This window comes from Chelonoidis abingdonii, chromosome 18, assembly GCF_003597395.2.
Source record: "Chelonoidis abingdonii isolate Lonesome George chromosome 18, CheloAbing_2.0, whole genome shotgun sequence".
Classification (NCBI taxonomy): domain Eukaryota; kingdom Metazoa; phylum Chordata; order Testudines; family Testudinidae; genus Chelonoidis; species Chelonoidis abingdonii.
In genome coordinates this window covers 154,073-169,083 of record NC_133786.1, presented here as the reverse complement: position 1 = coordinate 169,083, position 15,011 = coordinate 154,073, and the positions used below count along the sequence as shown (strand labels likewise).

General features: G+C 48.6%; 1 non-coding gene across 1 annotated transcript; it reads left to right on the top strand.

The window, feature by feature from the left end:
• Window positions 1-7,934: 7,934 nt before the first annotated feature.
• Window positions 7,935-8,007, top strand: TRNAK-UUU (transfer RNA lysine (anticodon UUU)). The gene has a single exon. It is a non-coding gene; the product is annotated as a tRNA-Lys (tRNA).
• Window positions 8,008-15,011: the final 7,004 nt, after the last annotated feature.

The following is a 15,011-nucleotide window of genomic DNA, read 5'->3' as shown; positions in this document are numbered from 1 at the left end:
ATAAGAGCAAGATGAGAGAGAGAGAAGAGATCCAAATATGATTCTCCAGCCTGCAGACATCAAACGATGAGAATCTGCACACAGAGAGATCCCTGCTAGTGGATAAATGCCTTTGGAAAAGGCCCTTCTGTCACAGCTGTGGTCCTATAAGTGCTGCCTCGTTGTGGCATCAAGATCATGGATGCAGTTGAGTTACCATGACTTTTCTTTGTTCCGAACGTTCTTTAGGTGCGTCTTATGACACTTGTCAGAAAAGGGACGGACCAGTTTTTCTTTTGGAAGCATCTGGCACTGCAAGGCAAAGCACCTTCTCTGTTTCCTCCAAAGATTGAAGCCAAAAGGTGGGAAGACTGCAGACACATTGGCAAGGCCACCACTGGGTGCTACATCTCTAACCCACATTTACTGCCAGGTGCTTGGCCAGCTTCAGCACGGTGCTGCTTCTCTGGGACTTTCTCTCAGCTGCTCCATTCCATCAATGACATAAAAGGAAGGTGACACGCCTCGTGTGTGAAAAATCACCAGCAAACCCCAAGGACGTGTGGAACAGGCTTCGTGTTGCAGCATATGCATTGAAGCAACCGCATGCTACTGGCCAGTCACAGCAGTCCTTTTCATCAACTCCAGGCTTGTGATTTGATTTTTCCAATGCTCCTCCAAATATAAAAAAAAAGCCTTTCTTAGCAGCCAAGTTACTTTGGAATACAAGGGAGGTCCTCTGTTTCTAGAAAATCCAGGAGAAATGTGAGCAGAGAACCCACCCCCCTCCCCCCCCCCAAAATAAGCCATGCAACAATCACACCACTGAAGTTGAACCAGACTCCTGTTTTACTAACAGGTGCGTTAGCCAAGCTAAGCCATGGCATTGCCTCAAGAAATGTGTAAACTGTTTCATCTGATGGTCCAGAACAACACTGAATTCCAAAGTGCAGGACCTTCCCCATTTTCTCCTCAGGACTGTGTAGACTTGAGGTGTCTGGCTCTCTGTGCACAGAAAGCCACAGCGGAGTTGAACGAGGGTTTCTAACATGGCTTCTCGGCCACCACCACTGTGATCATTATAGTGGTTAGTGATGTGTTCAGTCCGCAACAACTCTGAGGCTCAGTTCTGAGTCATGGGAACCTTTTCTTCAGCTCTAGACTTCTCATTTGCCACTTCCAAAATGGTGGGGTGAGCCCCAACAATCAGGAAAGAAAATTAAGCAGCTTGCAGAGCGGCCAACAGAACGCAGCAGTCAGGGACAGGCTTATTGGAGGCAATCAGGGAGGCTTGCGGACGCAGCTATAGTATGAAAGGGCTGCTCAGCACAGCAAGAGTCAGTCAGTCTTGGAGTTTGAGGAGGAGGATTGGCTGCCCCCCCTGAAAAAAAAAAAAAGGAAAGGAATAAAGAAGAAAGAAGTGTGGGTACATGGTCAGAGTATAATCTGGGCGGGTAAGGGGAGCATGAGTGACGCTTCTTGGCCCACTACTGCCAGACGCTGAGGCCGTATAACAAAGGTGGAGGAAGCGCGAGGTCTGCGGGAAGTGACCAGGGAAACAGATGGCGGGGGTTGGAGGTGCACCACTTTGCCTCAGTCGACTACACAGGTGGCTAACCGCTGGACTGCAGCTGGACACTGAGGCAGGTGTCTGGAGTAGAAGCTTGCCCCTCGGAGAAGGGAGAGAACTGAGTGGGCACACCCAGAGGGCTCTTGTCCATGTAAGAGACACTGAAGTCTTGAGGAGCGACATGGGTCCTAAGGAGAGAACAGATGGCAGCCAGATTGCTACTGAGAAGGTGCAACCGGTGGACCTGAGCTAATTGCCAGGATGGCAAGAGTGATGAGACATGCCCCATGCATCAAGACTCAACTGCAAGGAAGACTCTTCTGTCTTGAACCACCACTTAGAAGGATGCTGCTGACAGGTCTTTTCTTTTTATGAAAATGGATACAAAAAAAGAGCCAACAGAGAGATTAGTTCAGCAAGGAAGGACTGTCAGTACAAGCCAAGATTTTCTGGTTCTAGAAGGCTCTTCAGCCACTCTTCCCAAAGCGACACTATCCAAGGCCTTTGAACAGTCACTATTGCTAGATCTTCACCACAGAAAGACAAGAGATGCCAAAATAGAGTTCTCCAACTGCCTGCAGCCCATCCCAAAGCTACAGGAGTTTGGCAGCAGTTACAGGCCTGCGTGAATGGGAAAAGGCTTTGGTAGAGACCTTCTGACTCAGCCGTGGTCATATAGCGTTTAGCACTCTGGGTGTGGCTTCAGCATTCGCACATCAAGTTCAGTAGAGTTCCTTGTCTCCACATTTGCCTAGTGGCTCCTTTCTACCGCTTGTCTACCAAAAAGACCTGTTCTTTTGCAAGCAATGTACAGCTGGCACAAGGAGTCTTCTCCATTTCCTCAAAAGATCACCAAGCTGAGAGTAGAGGACATTTCCAGCCCAGGCACCACTGGGTGCGGAGATCTCCTCTTATATTCATAGGTGTCTGTGAGTGGAGATAAATCTACACCGTGTAGAGTCAAGTAAAAGGATTTATTAAACACAGCGCTGGTGAAGAGTCCCTTGCTTATGAGTCAGAGACAACTGTCAATCACATTGATTACAATAGAATAATTTAGTTTTCCATGGTGGGTGGGAAAGTGACAGGGTAGGTAATTGCCACACCGCCGGAGATAGGTTTTGGCAGCAAAAGACAGAACAGTCAATTAGCCAATTGGTTAACAGGTTACAATAATGGTCTCACCCATAGTCTCAAGTAGCAGGTTTAACATTTAATTGAAACTTTATAATATGTTGTTAGTATAAAATTATTGATGTTGGAATTCTGATTTAGGTCCATAGGAATGGAAAGCAACTCTTTTGATGGTCCAACAGGTACATTTGGTAGGTGTTAAAGCAAAGAAAAGTGAAAGTATATTGGCAATAAAGATTGTTTTCTGTGTGTCTTAAAGGCAAGGCATTGGTCCTGGAAGGGAGGTGGAAGGATCATATTTTATACAGACATGTGCCATCTTTCATAAAGTCAAGGTTGGATGTGTGGGAAGAACATTCCCTACAGAAATCAAACACAATGAGGAACAGGGATTCTTTGTTCAGTCTGCAACCCTGAATAAGACCAATTAATTTCGTTCTTAGCGTCCAAGCACCTGGAATTTTGCTGACCAGGGCCTTATCTAACAAGCAAGGCTTTCTGTTTACCCCAGCTTTCTCTAGGCTGATCACGATTTGCTAGGCCTCTGCGTCCCTTGATCCAATACTCTGACTTTGGGTCTAAAAGAGCCGGCACAAATCCATAGACCAGGTTGTTATAATAAACTGCACATGGATTTGAACCTTCACCAGTACAATGCAAGTTCTTGGTTCAGGCTTGTAGCAGTGATGGAATACGTAACTGCAGGTTGGATAATCAAGTCTCTGGCAGTCCATCCACAGCGGCTGGGTCATTCAGTCCTTGCAGAGAGCTTCAGTTTGTAGGCAAAGTCCCTCAGAAGGTATGAAAGCAGGACTTAAAGAAAGTATGGAGATGAGTGCAATTCAGCCTTATTATAGGTCTCTTGTCATGTATTTTGCTTTCTTGTCCAAGACACTCTATCCACACGTGCATAAAAACAACCTTACAGTTCTGTCCATAGCAGGTCTATCATAACCTCGCTGAGGTCACACAGGCGTATCTCCTTCTCTCAGTGGGTCAGTTGCATAACTCATGGTCCTTTAATGAGCCATCAAGCAGGCTAGGCAGAACTGACAACCAACTGTCTGCTGAGGCGTTCCGGGCAGTGTAGCACAAGTAGAAAATTACAAGCAGCATAAGAGACCAATTATCTCATGACGTCAACTACAAAAATATAACATCTAGAGATAGCATCATGTCCTAATCAGCCCAGTCAAAAAATAAACTCTCCATAGACCTCTTACAAACAACAATCTTTCTACAATATTGGCTGCAGAATATATAACTAGTGGCTGCAATCGGATCTAACACTACAGATTATTCAATAATGTCACAGGAATGGCACGGCATCCACCAAAAACACGTGAGACTGATATTGATATACTGCTCCAGTTTTTGGGTGTCCTCGTTGAAAAAGATGTTGTGAATTGGAGCTGGGGCAGCAAAGATCCACCGAGTGTTCTGAAGGGCAAAGAAAAATGCCTTCTATGAGCTACTGAAAGAGCTCAACCTGTTTAGATATCAAAGAAGATGAACAGGTGATTTCATTGAATCTTGAAGTGCTTAGATGGAGAGAACAATATTGGTATTAAAGGGCTCTTTAATTGAGTGCAGAGATAGGCATAACCAGACCCAGTGGCTGGCAGTGCGAAGAGACAAATGCATATTCAACTAAGGCACAAATAGTCAATAGCAAAGATGATGTCACACAGGAACAAAGCTACCAAACGGAAAGTAGTGGATTCGCCATCTCCTAATGTCATTAATTGAAGACGAAATGCCTTGTGGATGTTATTGCACCCAAAAAGTAGAGCTCTTGTGTCATACAGGAGCCTGTAATATGCAGGGTCAATAACTGCTCTAATGGTCTCTTCTGGCCATAAAGTCAAGCTAATTTCTGAAAACCACTGAGCGAGCATTGGAGCAGTGTCCTGTAGTTTTCCTGTCTAGCTGGCTTGCTGCCAGAACGAACGCTCCTTTGAATTGGTGATCCACAGGGATAGCTAAACCTCCAAATGTCCCTGGCCAGGGCAGGACATTAGCACAGCAGGGAGGGGTGGTGGCCAATTGACATCATATAAGGCCTTTTGCAGGACCTCAAACTATTTGTCAAAGGTGGTGGGGAAGATGGTGACCTCGACAGAGAGAGGCTGACATCACCAAGCAGCACAGAGCCAGGGAAAACTCAAGAGATTCCCTGTTGGCCTTTGCTTCATCAGTCCCCTCTTCGAGATCTCTTTCTGAGGACTGAGAGAGTAGTCGGGTTAACGGAAGTGAGCACAAGGAGGAACCCTTTCGAAGTCTCTCCTTCTTCTGGCCTGACTTGGCTAGAAAACGGCCATCCATTGTTTAAGAAGGTAAAGCCTCCTTGAGTTGAAACCTGTTCAGTCTGACCGCTGATGGCAGTTGAATTCTAGCATGGAAAACACGAGCTTAAGGAGGCAGAATTTTATTCCAGACACCTTGGGAATTCTTTATCCCTAGAACACGAGGACATTAGGTTTGTCCTTTGGTTTCACCTTTCCTCCCTCCATCCATCCCCCCTCTTTCTCTTTGTCTCTTGCGTCTTTTGTCCTTTCTCCTGTTCCCTCCCAATGCAGGAGAGAAGTGTGTGGGATGTGTTGGTGTGTGTTGCGGGGGAGTGCTCTGCAGCTCCCACTGTGGGAGACCACCCAAAAATTGGGCTGAAATATGTCGCTCGGGCAGTATCCCCACCGTGACCACTGGCCATCATATTGGGCTCTCTGGCGAGACCTCTCAACTCCCGTCCCTCAGTCTCTAACCCTGATTGGCTGAACAGGGGGTTAATTGACAGGGAGGAGACTCAGGTCGCTTGTGTTCTATTTAAGTCCCAAGTAAATAACTCATAACCAGGATTATAGTCGTTGATGAATTTGGTCTTGCTTCTCTGCATTAATAGTCCTCTGCTCAGTTCATGATGTTCTCTCAACACTGCATTCTTTTCCTCAAATACTTGCTGATAATTACTGTGCATGTTAGGTCTAGAGCTCATTTTGAAAGCAATTTATTCAGGCTTCATGCATGAATTCAAGTTCTGGTAGGTAGTTGAAATCGAAGTCTCTTGGGGTTCTATTCCAACGCTGCCACTGGCTGGCTATTGACCGTAAAAACAGTTCAAATTCTCCTTTCTCAGCCCTTAGCCTTCTCCATTTTTCAAGTTGAGGGATAATATTGCTTTTCTTACCCACCTCGCACATTACCACTGTTTCTCTCCCCACACAAACACGTTCGCACTGGGCAGTGAAAGGCAGCTGGGCAATCTGAGGTATGCATGGAACAATGGGATAGAGACTGCATCACTGAGGTGCAGCCATGAAGACACCCACACCGCCTCCCTGATAGCTAGGCAGAATCAAACCTCCCAGAAAGACCTATGGTGTCCTACCCAGCTCCCTAAGCCTCAGCACCACCACTTAACAGCCTGGCCTTTCTACACTCTGTTCTGTTCTCCTGAGGGTCATTCCAATTGGTTTGCTCAGACCAGGTCCCAGCAGACTCACTGCTGTGCAGGCTCTGTGTCCGTGTTGGCCTGGTGAACCACAAGGAATTCCTGCCCGTTTCCCTACTGGCTGGAGGCATGTTTAGAGTTGTTTGTGGTTAATGATGTTGCTGTTAGTTGTTCGTGTTCACTTGCCTTGGGAATTCAAGACAGGTCCTTTTTCCCAGCTTTTCCAGCACATCAGTCTCCTGGCTGGGTTCCTGGGGCAGAGGAAAACATCCCTTGATTGGGGCTTGCCAAGGGGAACGTTGCAGAGCTGAGACGGCCTTGGCTTAGATCAAAGGGGGGGATGTTGGATGGAATTTATCACAAACCCTCCCTGCTCCAGAGCCCATGGGGGAGATTAGGAAGGGGGAGTAGTCACTCCCTGCGACTCCCATAAGAGTTAGGATCCTTCTGCCAGTACTCCCCTGGTGTCTCTCAGCTCTGGATCTTTTCTGCTCCAGAGGCCTGGGGTAGGGAGGGCGTTCACTGCACAGTCTGAAACACAAGGGAGGTTTCTGGAATTGAAGGAAGGAGCAGAAGATGGAGAGGAAAGAAACAGAGAGAAAACGCCTTTTCTCCCCTCCCCCTCCCAGCAAGAAATGTTATCAAGGACCAGCGTCAGGGGAAATGGTGCCCTGGCCAAAATGTGTCCTTAGGCACTTCCCACTGCCCCTGGATGATCTCCCTCCCCCTTACTCTCCAGCTTCTGCACTCAAACCCTTGCTCCTCCTTCACCCCTAACTACTGCCCCCTCCTGTGCCCTAACCCCTACACTGTGTCCCCTTTGCCCTTAACTCCCACACTCCCCTCTTGTGCCACCAGCCACTGCCCCTCTCCTGCACCCCCTTCACCCCTAACCCCTGCATCCCCTCCTGCACCCACATGAGGACACTGACCTGTGTGCATAGAGCAGCTGGCATTGCTGCCCTCTCCTCCCTGGAACGCTGCTCCTACAGGCACCCCTAGGGGCTATGGGGTGAGAAGCGACATCATCCGAGCTCCTTGCATCCAGGTCATTTTCCTCAGCCAGCCTGCATAAGGGGAGGGCAGAGAGCAGCAGCTTCTGATGCTCCCCTCACAGCACAGCCCAGGTGGGGAAAGTGACCAGGACGCACAGGCTTGATATATAGATTTTACAGCCAGACTAGATCACTAGGTACCTCTACTCTGACCTGAGTCATAACAGAGTGCAGAGAATTTTACCCAGTGACTCCTACACCCACCCCAAGATCTTCTTGCTGAACGAGGAGGGTTCATTCAGAAAGTCATCGTGTTTGGATGTAAAGATGTGAAATGATGGGGAAATTGGCCCCTCTTTCAAGTTTAACTGTTGTAACTTCTACATCTAGACCGGGGTGATCAACCTGAGCCTGAGAAGGAGCCAGAATTTCCCAATGTAACTGCCAAACGTGCACCTTTGTATGCAACTATTGAGTCAGTTGTGAACCTTCCCATCATTATCATTATCGCTTTGAAATAATGATGGTGATGGACACTTGGCTCTATATCCCAGTGTGCTCTTGTGACGTTATTGATATAAACTGGGACTATATAGAACATGGTTTGCAACCAAGGTTCTGTAGTTGCACCAAATCTTATGTAAAGGGGGTCATATAAGGTGTCTAAGACCAGGTTACGGGTTACTGGTTATGATTGTGCTGTCTGTATGTCTGTATCATTTTGTAGTTGAAGTTATGAAGCAGGTTTCCCATTTTGCTTTTTCTTGACTAGTTTCTCCTCTGCACAACTTGTACTCATTTGATGTGAGCCTGGCTAGCTCAGTTGGTAGAGCATCAGACTTTTAATCTGAGGGTCCAGGGTTCAAGTCCCTGGTCAGGTGATAAAGTACTCACTGTATCTTCAAAAACTGTCCTTCAGAGTCCTCTTTGGTTACTTTTTTCTCTTTCAAGACTGTGCCTTTCCTAAGAAGGGCCTTTGTGCCAGGTGGATTGAAGGGGCAACTTCCTGACATCCTATCTGTCCTTGCAGCCTGGAGGAACAAAGGCCTCTGGGCATATAGCATGTTACTCCCTGCACGCACACGCACACACAGAAAAAAACACAACAGAATATCCCTAAGGAATTAGAATCACCTATTGCCTTCCTCTATCCTGCTGGATCCCCAAATGACAACGCTCTTCAGCCCAAACCCATGTCTCCTCTACTCCCAGTGCCCCTCAGTCCCAATCCACTGCCCCTCCTATATGCACACTGCTCCTCACTCCAACCAGAGCCTACTCCTCTCTTCACCCTTCTCCTCTGTCCCAACCCACAGCCCCCTCCTTTTTACACTGCTCCTCAATCCCAACCCACAGCCCCCTCCTATTTCCAGTGCCCCTCAATCCCAACCCACAGCTCCCTCCTTCCCTCCAGCAGCAGGTGCTTCAGACCCCCTCAGGAAGATTTTCTTGCAAGGTTTCATGTATGAGTCTGCATGTGGATTTTACAGTATGTTGGAAATATGTTGGGTTGCTTGCTGAAATGATCACTTTTGTCTGGTGTTGGATTCCCAGTCTCCTGTTATTGGGGCAGGAGAAATAAAGGGCTGTTATCCTTGTTGTGTGAATCAGGGCAGCACAACTGTGCTTGGCAGATGCCAATTGAGGGACTCACTCTCAATTCAATAGCACTTGCTAGGCAGGGGACAAGGTTCTAGGGCCAAGTGGGCTGGGTCCAATACTAAAATTTAGGTGTTAAACCAACTTTAGGACAGGGTGGTTGTGGAGGGATGAGTGAGTTCCTAGACAACACAGTGAGTACGGTGCTTCTTTTTTTCCCCTTTTTCCACCCAGGATGGCAGGTGAACTCTATAGAGGCACCTCTGGGCTTGCACTGACTAAGGACAACAGCTGTGAGTGGGGTGCAGAGAGGGGATGGCTCATGTTAAAGGACTTTTGGTTGCTGGACTTACGAACCCAGGGAAAAGGACACTGCCCAGCTTATTTGGGGGTGAGTCTTTTCCTCATGGTTTATGTTTATGTGTTGGGGCTGCTGACATGACTTCTGCTAACCCTGGGCTTACATTGCAATGTAGACATATCCTAAGAGGGCATCTATACTGTGATAAAATCCCGCTGGCCTAGATGATCTGATTTGGGCTCCATGGCGATCAGACTGGAGCCCAGGCTCAGAGACCCTCACCCCTCGTGGGGTCTCGGAGGCTGGGCTGAAGCTCAAGTGTCTACACTGTAATTTTATAACCCTGCAGCACAAGCCCCACAAGCCTGAATCAACTGACTCAGGGTTTGAGAATAGTGACTTGGGTGCGTTAATGGCAGTGTAGACATAATGCTCGGCTATGTCCACACTGCAGTGAAACACCCAGGGCTGCCCCATGCCAGCTCAGGCTCCCGAGGCTTTGGCCGTGGGGTGGTAAATTTGCACTGTAGACATCTCAGCTCAAACTCAATATTGGGCTCTGGGAGCCCTCAAGGTTGGGAGGGAGTTTAGCAAGCAAAAAAGGTAAAATGGCAGTGGAGTATTACCCTGGACTCAATGGCATTTCTCCATTGGTCTGTCTGCTTTGGGGCAGGGACAATAACATGTCCTGCTGCTTTCCTTATTTCAAGGGTGGTTTAGGATTTTCATTCTCACACATGGTGGACCTGACCTACCTATTAGCTCTGAACTCCCAAACTTTCAGTAATTCTGCTATCAGTGCCTGTGAGTATAGTTTAAACAGCCATACTGGGCTGGACCAAAGGCCCATCTAGCTCTGTGTTTTGTCCTTGACAGTAGCCAATACCAGGTCCCCAGGATGGCACCTGCTCTGGCTGCTGTCAGCAGGACCTCTGGTCTAGCCCGTTGTGGTTTTTCTTATAGTTTAAATTGCACGCACAGGCACTGTTAACAGAGTTACTGAATATGTTGGGAGTTAGAGGCTGGTAGAGGTCAATGGGTCCCAGTTCGCCCTCACTGGATGACCCCTCTGGGACAGGGACAGGTCTGAGCTCTCACCACCAAATGCTCTTTGGCTGCAGAATCTGTGGGCAGCCTACCTAGTTCTGCGAGGGTTGAATCCTGCTTCTTGTGCCCAGTGTTGGAATGAAAATCCTAAAACCCTATGAATAATGACATGAATGGCGATATGTGCTATTGTTCCTGGACCCAAAGCAGACAGACAATGGGAGATGCCATCCTGAGTCCAGGGTAATACTTCTTGCAATGTCTTTACCTTTCTGCTTCCGCTAAACTCCCATCCAACTTTGAGGGGGCCATGAGCACCCAGTACTCGAGCTGAGCTCGAGACCATCATACACTGCAAATTCACCACCCCCAGGCCAAAGCCGCAGCGCCGCTGCAGCTGACATGGAGCAGCCCTGGGGTGTTCATTGCTGCTAGCTAACATTATGTTACACTGTTCATAAACACACCAAGGTCACTATTCTTCAAACCTGGGTCAGTTCGATTCAGGGCTTGTGGGCTTTTGCTGCCAGGGTTATAAATTACAGTGGAGACATTGGGCTTTGAGCCCAGCCGGCCGAGACCCCAAAGGCTGAGGGTCTCCGATACTGGGCTCCAGTTATGAACGTAAATGTCCTGCACTGCGTTTTTGCTCACAACCTGAGCCCCGGAGTCCAAGTCAGCATGATCAGGGCCAGCCGGGCCACAGGCTTTTATCACGTTATAGAGTTGCACCTTCAGGGTATGTCTCATTGCAATGTAGCCCAGGGTGGCAGAAGTCATTTCAGCAGCCCAACACATAAATATTAAACAATTGGGAAAAGCGCACCCCAAATAGTGGGCAGTGTTGTCTTCCCCCTACGGTTCATAAGATCAGGGAACCAAGTCCGTAACATTTGAGCCCCCTCTCTTCTCCTCAGCTGTTGTCCTTAGTCAGTGGCACAGCCAGAGGTGCCTCTGTAGAGTTCACTGCCATCCTGGGTGGAAAAGGGGGAAAAAGAAGGGCACCATTACTCGTTGTGTTGTCTGGACTCACTCCTGCCCTTTCACAAGCCACCCTGTCCTAAGTTGGTTTAACCCCATAAATTTTAGTATTGGACCCAGACCCCGCCCCACTTGATCTTGGAACCCTGTCCGCCTGCCGACAGTTGCTGTGAATTGAGGGTGAGTCCCTCATTTGGGGTCTGCCAAACACAGTTGTGCTGCCCTTGATTTACCCAACAAGGATAACAACCCTTTATTTCTCCTGCCCCTATAACATGGAGACTGGGAATCCAACACCAGCCCAAAGTGATCATTTAGGCAAGCAACCCAACATATTTCCAACATACTGTAAAATCCACATGCTGACTCGTACACGAAACCTTGGAAGAAAATCTCCCTGAGGGAGTCTGAAGCACCTGCTGCTGGAGGGAAGGAGGGAGCTGTGGGTTGGGATTGAGGAGCAGCGTGAGGAGGAGGGAGCTGTGGGGTGGGATTGAGGGACACTGGGAATAGGAGGGGGCTGTGGGTTGTGGCAGAGGAGAAGGGTGAAGAGGAGTAGGCTCTGGCTGGAAGTGAGGAGCAGTGCGCATAGGAGGGACTGAGGGTTGGGACTGAGGGGCACTGGGAAAAGAGGGGTCATGGGTTTAGGCTGAAGAGCTTCCTCGTTTGGGGATCCAGTAGGAAAGAGGAAGGCAGCAGATGATTCTAATTCATTAGCGATATTCTGTGTGTTTGTATGTGTGTGTGTGTGTGCAGGGAAGGAACATGCTATGCCCAGAGGCCCAGAGGCCTTTATTCCTCCAGGCTGCAAGGACAGAGGGTCTGTCAGGAAGTTGCCCCTTCAAACCCACACACAAAAGGCCGTTCTGAGGAAATGGAAAATCCTGAAGAGAAAAAGTAACATCAAAGAGGACTCCATAAAGACAGTTTAAGATCTTGGTGAACAGGGCTGGCTCTAGCCATTTTGCCACCCCAAGCACAGCAGCACTCTGCCGCTTGCCTGTCCTGTGGACCTTCCACAGGCATGTCTGCAGGAGGTCCACCAGAACTGCCTGTTGCCCTCCTGGCAACTGGCAGAGCACCTCCTGTGGCATGCCACCCCAAGCATGCGCTTGGCATGCTGGGGCCAGCTCTGTTGGTGAGTAGTTTATCACCTGACCCGTAACTTGAACCCTGGACTCTTAAATTACAATTCTGATGCTTTACCAACTGAGCTAGACAGGGTCACAAAGTAAATGAGCAAGTTGGTGCAGAGGAGAAACTAGTCAAGAAGACGAGAGTGGGAAGCAGTAGGGAAAACCTGCTGCTCTCTCTGGCCTGGTCAACACTACGAGTTTATATCGAATTTAGCAGCATTAAATCGCATTAACCCTGCACTCGTCCACACAACGAAGCCCTTTATATCGATATAAAGGACTCTTAATACCGGTATCTGTACTCCTCCCCAACGAGGGGAGTAGTGCTGAAATCGGTATCACCATATCGGATTAGGGTTAGTGTGGCTGATCGTCTAGTGCGACCGGCTGCACCTTGCAGGCCAAAAGACCCCACCCACCCACTCCTGTAAAATAGACCCGGAGAGGAAGCAAGCCTTCTGTGCCACTGCCTCTCTACCGCAGGCCACGCATGGCATGGACGACCTCTGCTCCCCTCCTCCCCAAATGGGTTGTCAAATGTGCCAGCAGCACTGAGTGGCTCCCTTTCCGCAACTCTAATCCAACCTATCGTGTCCACTCCCAGAAAGCCAGGATGTCCCCGGCATCCATGGGCAGGGGGAATGTGCTCCATTCACTGCCCTGACCCAGAGTACTGACTCCACAGCTCCTTGTGCCCCGTAACGTCATCGCCAGATGGAGCTCTGGGGCAGCCACTACTGGCAGCGGATGAGACACCCCCTGGCCCCCACGCCACCTAGGAGCTGCTGCCACTAGGCTGTTTGTACCAGTCACTTAGGGAGCCCACTTCTGGGGTAGCATCACCCCTCACTCCCCAGCCCCCTTCCCCAGGGCAGACACCTCCCCACCCCAAGTTTCCTCCCAACTTTGATTGTTTTTCCTTTACCACGAACCGTCCTCTCCGCGGCTGCAAGTAGCCACCCTGGGAAGCCAAGAGCAGGCACAGATCTTCTACCTCCCAGTAGCCAACTTGCACACTTCCCCAGGCTTTGCAAGAACGAATGGTGCATCTACTAATTTCCCACTTAGCAACACTGAGAGTGCTTAGGCTTCTGCCCTGCCCCTCCAGCTTCGACTTTCCCTTTTCTCCTCCATTCCTGCCTCACTCCCTCCTTTGGCAAGCACACAAAAGGAGGCCAGCAGAAGAGCCGACCTCCGTAGGCCAACCTGCCCAGGGAAGGAGCCAATCACAAGACTTCAAAAGTGACTGGCCCAGACCCTCTGCTTTCCTCTGAGCGATCGCCAAGAATTTTTCCACAGCTTATTTCACCCACCCCTGCCAATGCAGGGGTTGGTGGTTACTGTGGACACCAGTGAACAGCGGTAGGAAGAGAGCTTCTTGCTGGACCAGGCAGAGAAAAAGTAAACCACACCTTTTCCAAGCCGGGACCTTTTACATGTTTGCAAATGTGAATAACCCACTACAACTACAAAACTTGCACTGCATGACTTTTCTCCTTTCCCTCAATAAGAACATCATAAATCTGGGTCAGACCAAAGGTCCATCTCCAGCCCAGTATTCCTGCTCCGCATCATGGCCAATACCAGGTGCTCCAGGGGCAGTACGCCATAACCAAGGAAATCGATCAATTCCATCCTCTATTTACTACCATGCGACCCTCCCTCCGACCTGACAAATCAGAGGCTAGGGACAACCATTCATTACCTCATCTGGATAATAGCACACCAATGGACTTAACTCCAGGAATTTATCTAGGTTTTTTTTAAACACTGTTATAAATTCCTAGCCTTCAACAACCTCCTCTGGCAAGGAGTTCAACATGTTGAATGTGCAACTGTGGTGAAGAACCTCCTTTTATTTCTCACCGCTCTACCTAAAACCCATTACTTTCATTTTGTGTTCCCTAGTATCATTATACATTATGAGAACAACGTAAATACTTTCCTATTCTTTAGGATGTGGGGTCTGGGCTGGCTGACTATTTAGTTCCAGGCTGGTCTCATGAATAGAATCCGGAAAACACTCCACATTGCCTGCTACCCCCAGAAGACAGCAGAGCTACATGGCCAACAACCAGGGCTGGCATGTGAGGGAATGTTGCCATGGACTTTATTCGTACCGGGTCATCCCTCTTCTCAGCAGCACACAGTTGAGAATCTAGAGAAAGGGGAGTCATTTCTCAGCTGCATCACTCAGGAGAAATTCCCAGTAGCCGTCCTTGACCAGACACTCAGGAGAGCAACCACAGCAAGTTCTGGCAGAGAGGCATCTGGCTGCCAAAAGGGATCCAGCTAGGAGAGGCGAGTGCTGGGGCCTCTGCAGTTTTTGGCAGTGGGGCTGTCTCAAGGAGATCCCCAGGTGGCTTTGATTGTGGGCGTGGTGAAAGTAGGGACTATAGGAATGTGAGGACTGGGCTGAAACGAAACAGCACAACAACCCTCCCACTTTCGGCTCATAGCTAAGGCCCTACTTTGGCCTTTCCTCCTTTCTTAATATCTCTCCATATCTACCCGCAGCTCTCAAGAAACCTCCTCTCTCCCATGGGTATTTCACAGAATTCTTCCTTTTTTTTCATGGAGAGAGACAGAGAAAAACAACCTAATTAATTTCGCTAACGACACAGTTCACAGCATGAAAATACACAATTTCTGTGTTAATGAGTTGTGTTCATTTAAGATAACATAATAAATATGTTTGGGCAATGAATGAAAACCTCATGCAATTGAACAACCCACTTGATCTAGTTAAATTACTACAGATATTTAAAGTTAAGAAAGAGTGCTTATAAATAACGGTTGTTGGTCTCATTTACACAAAACG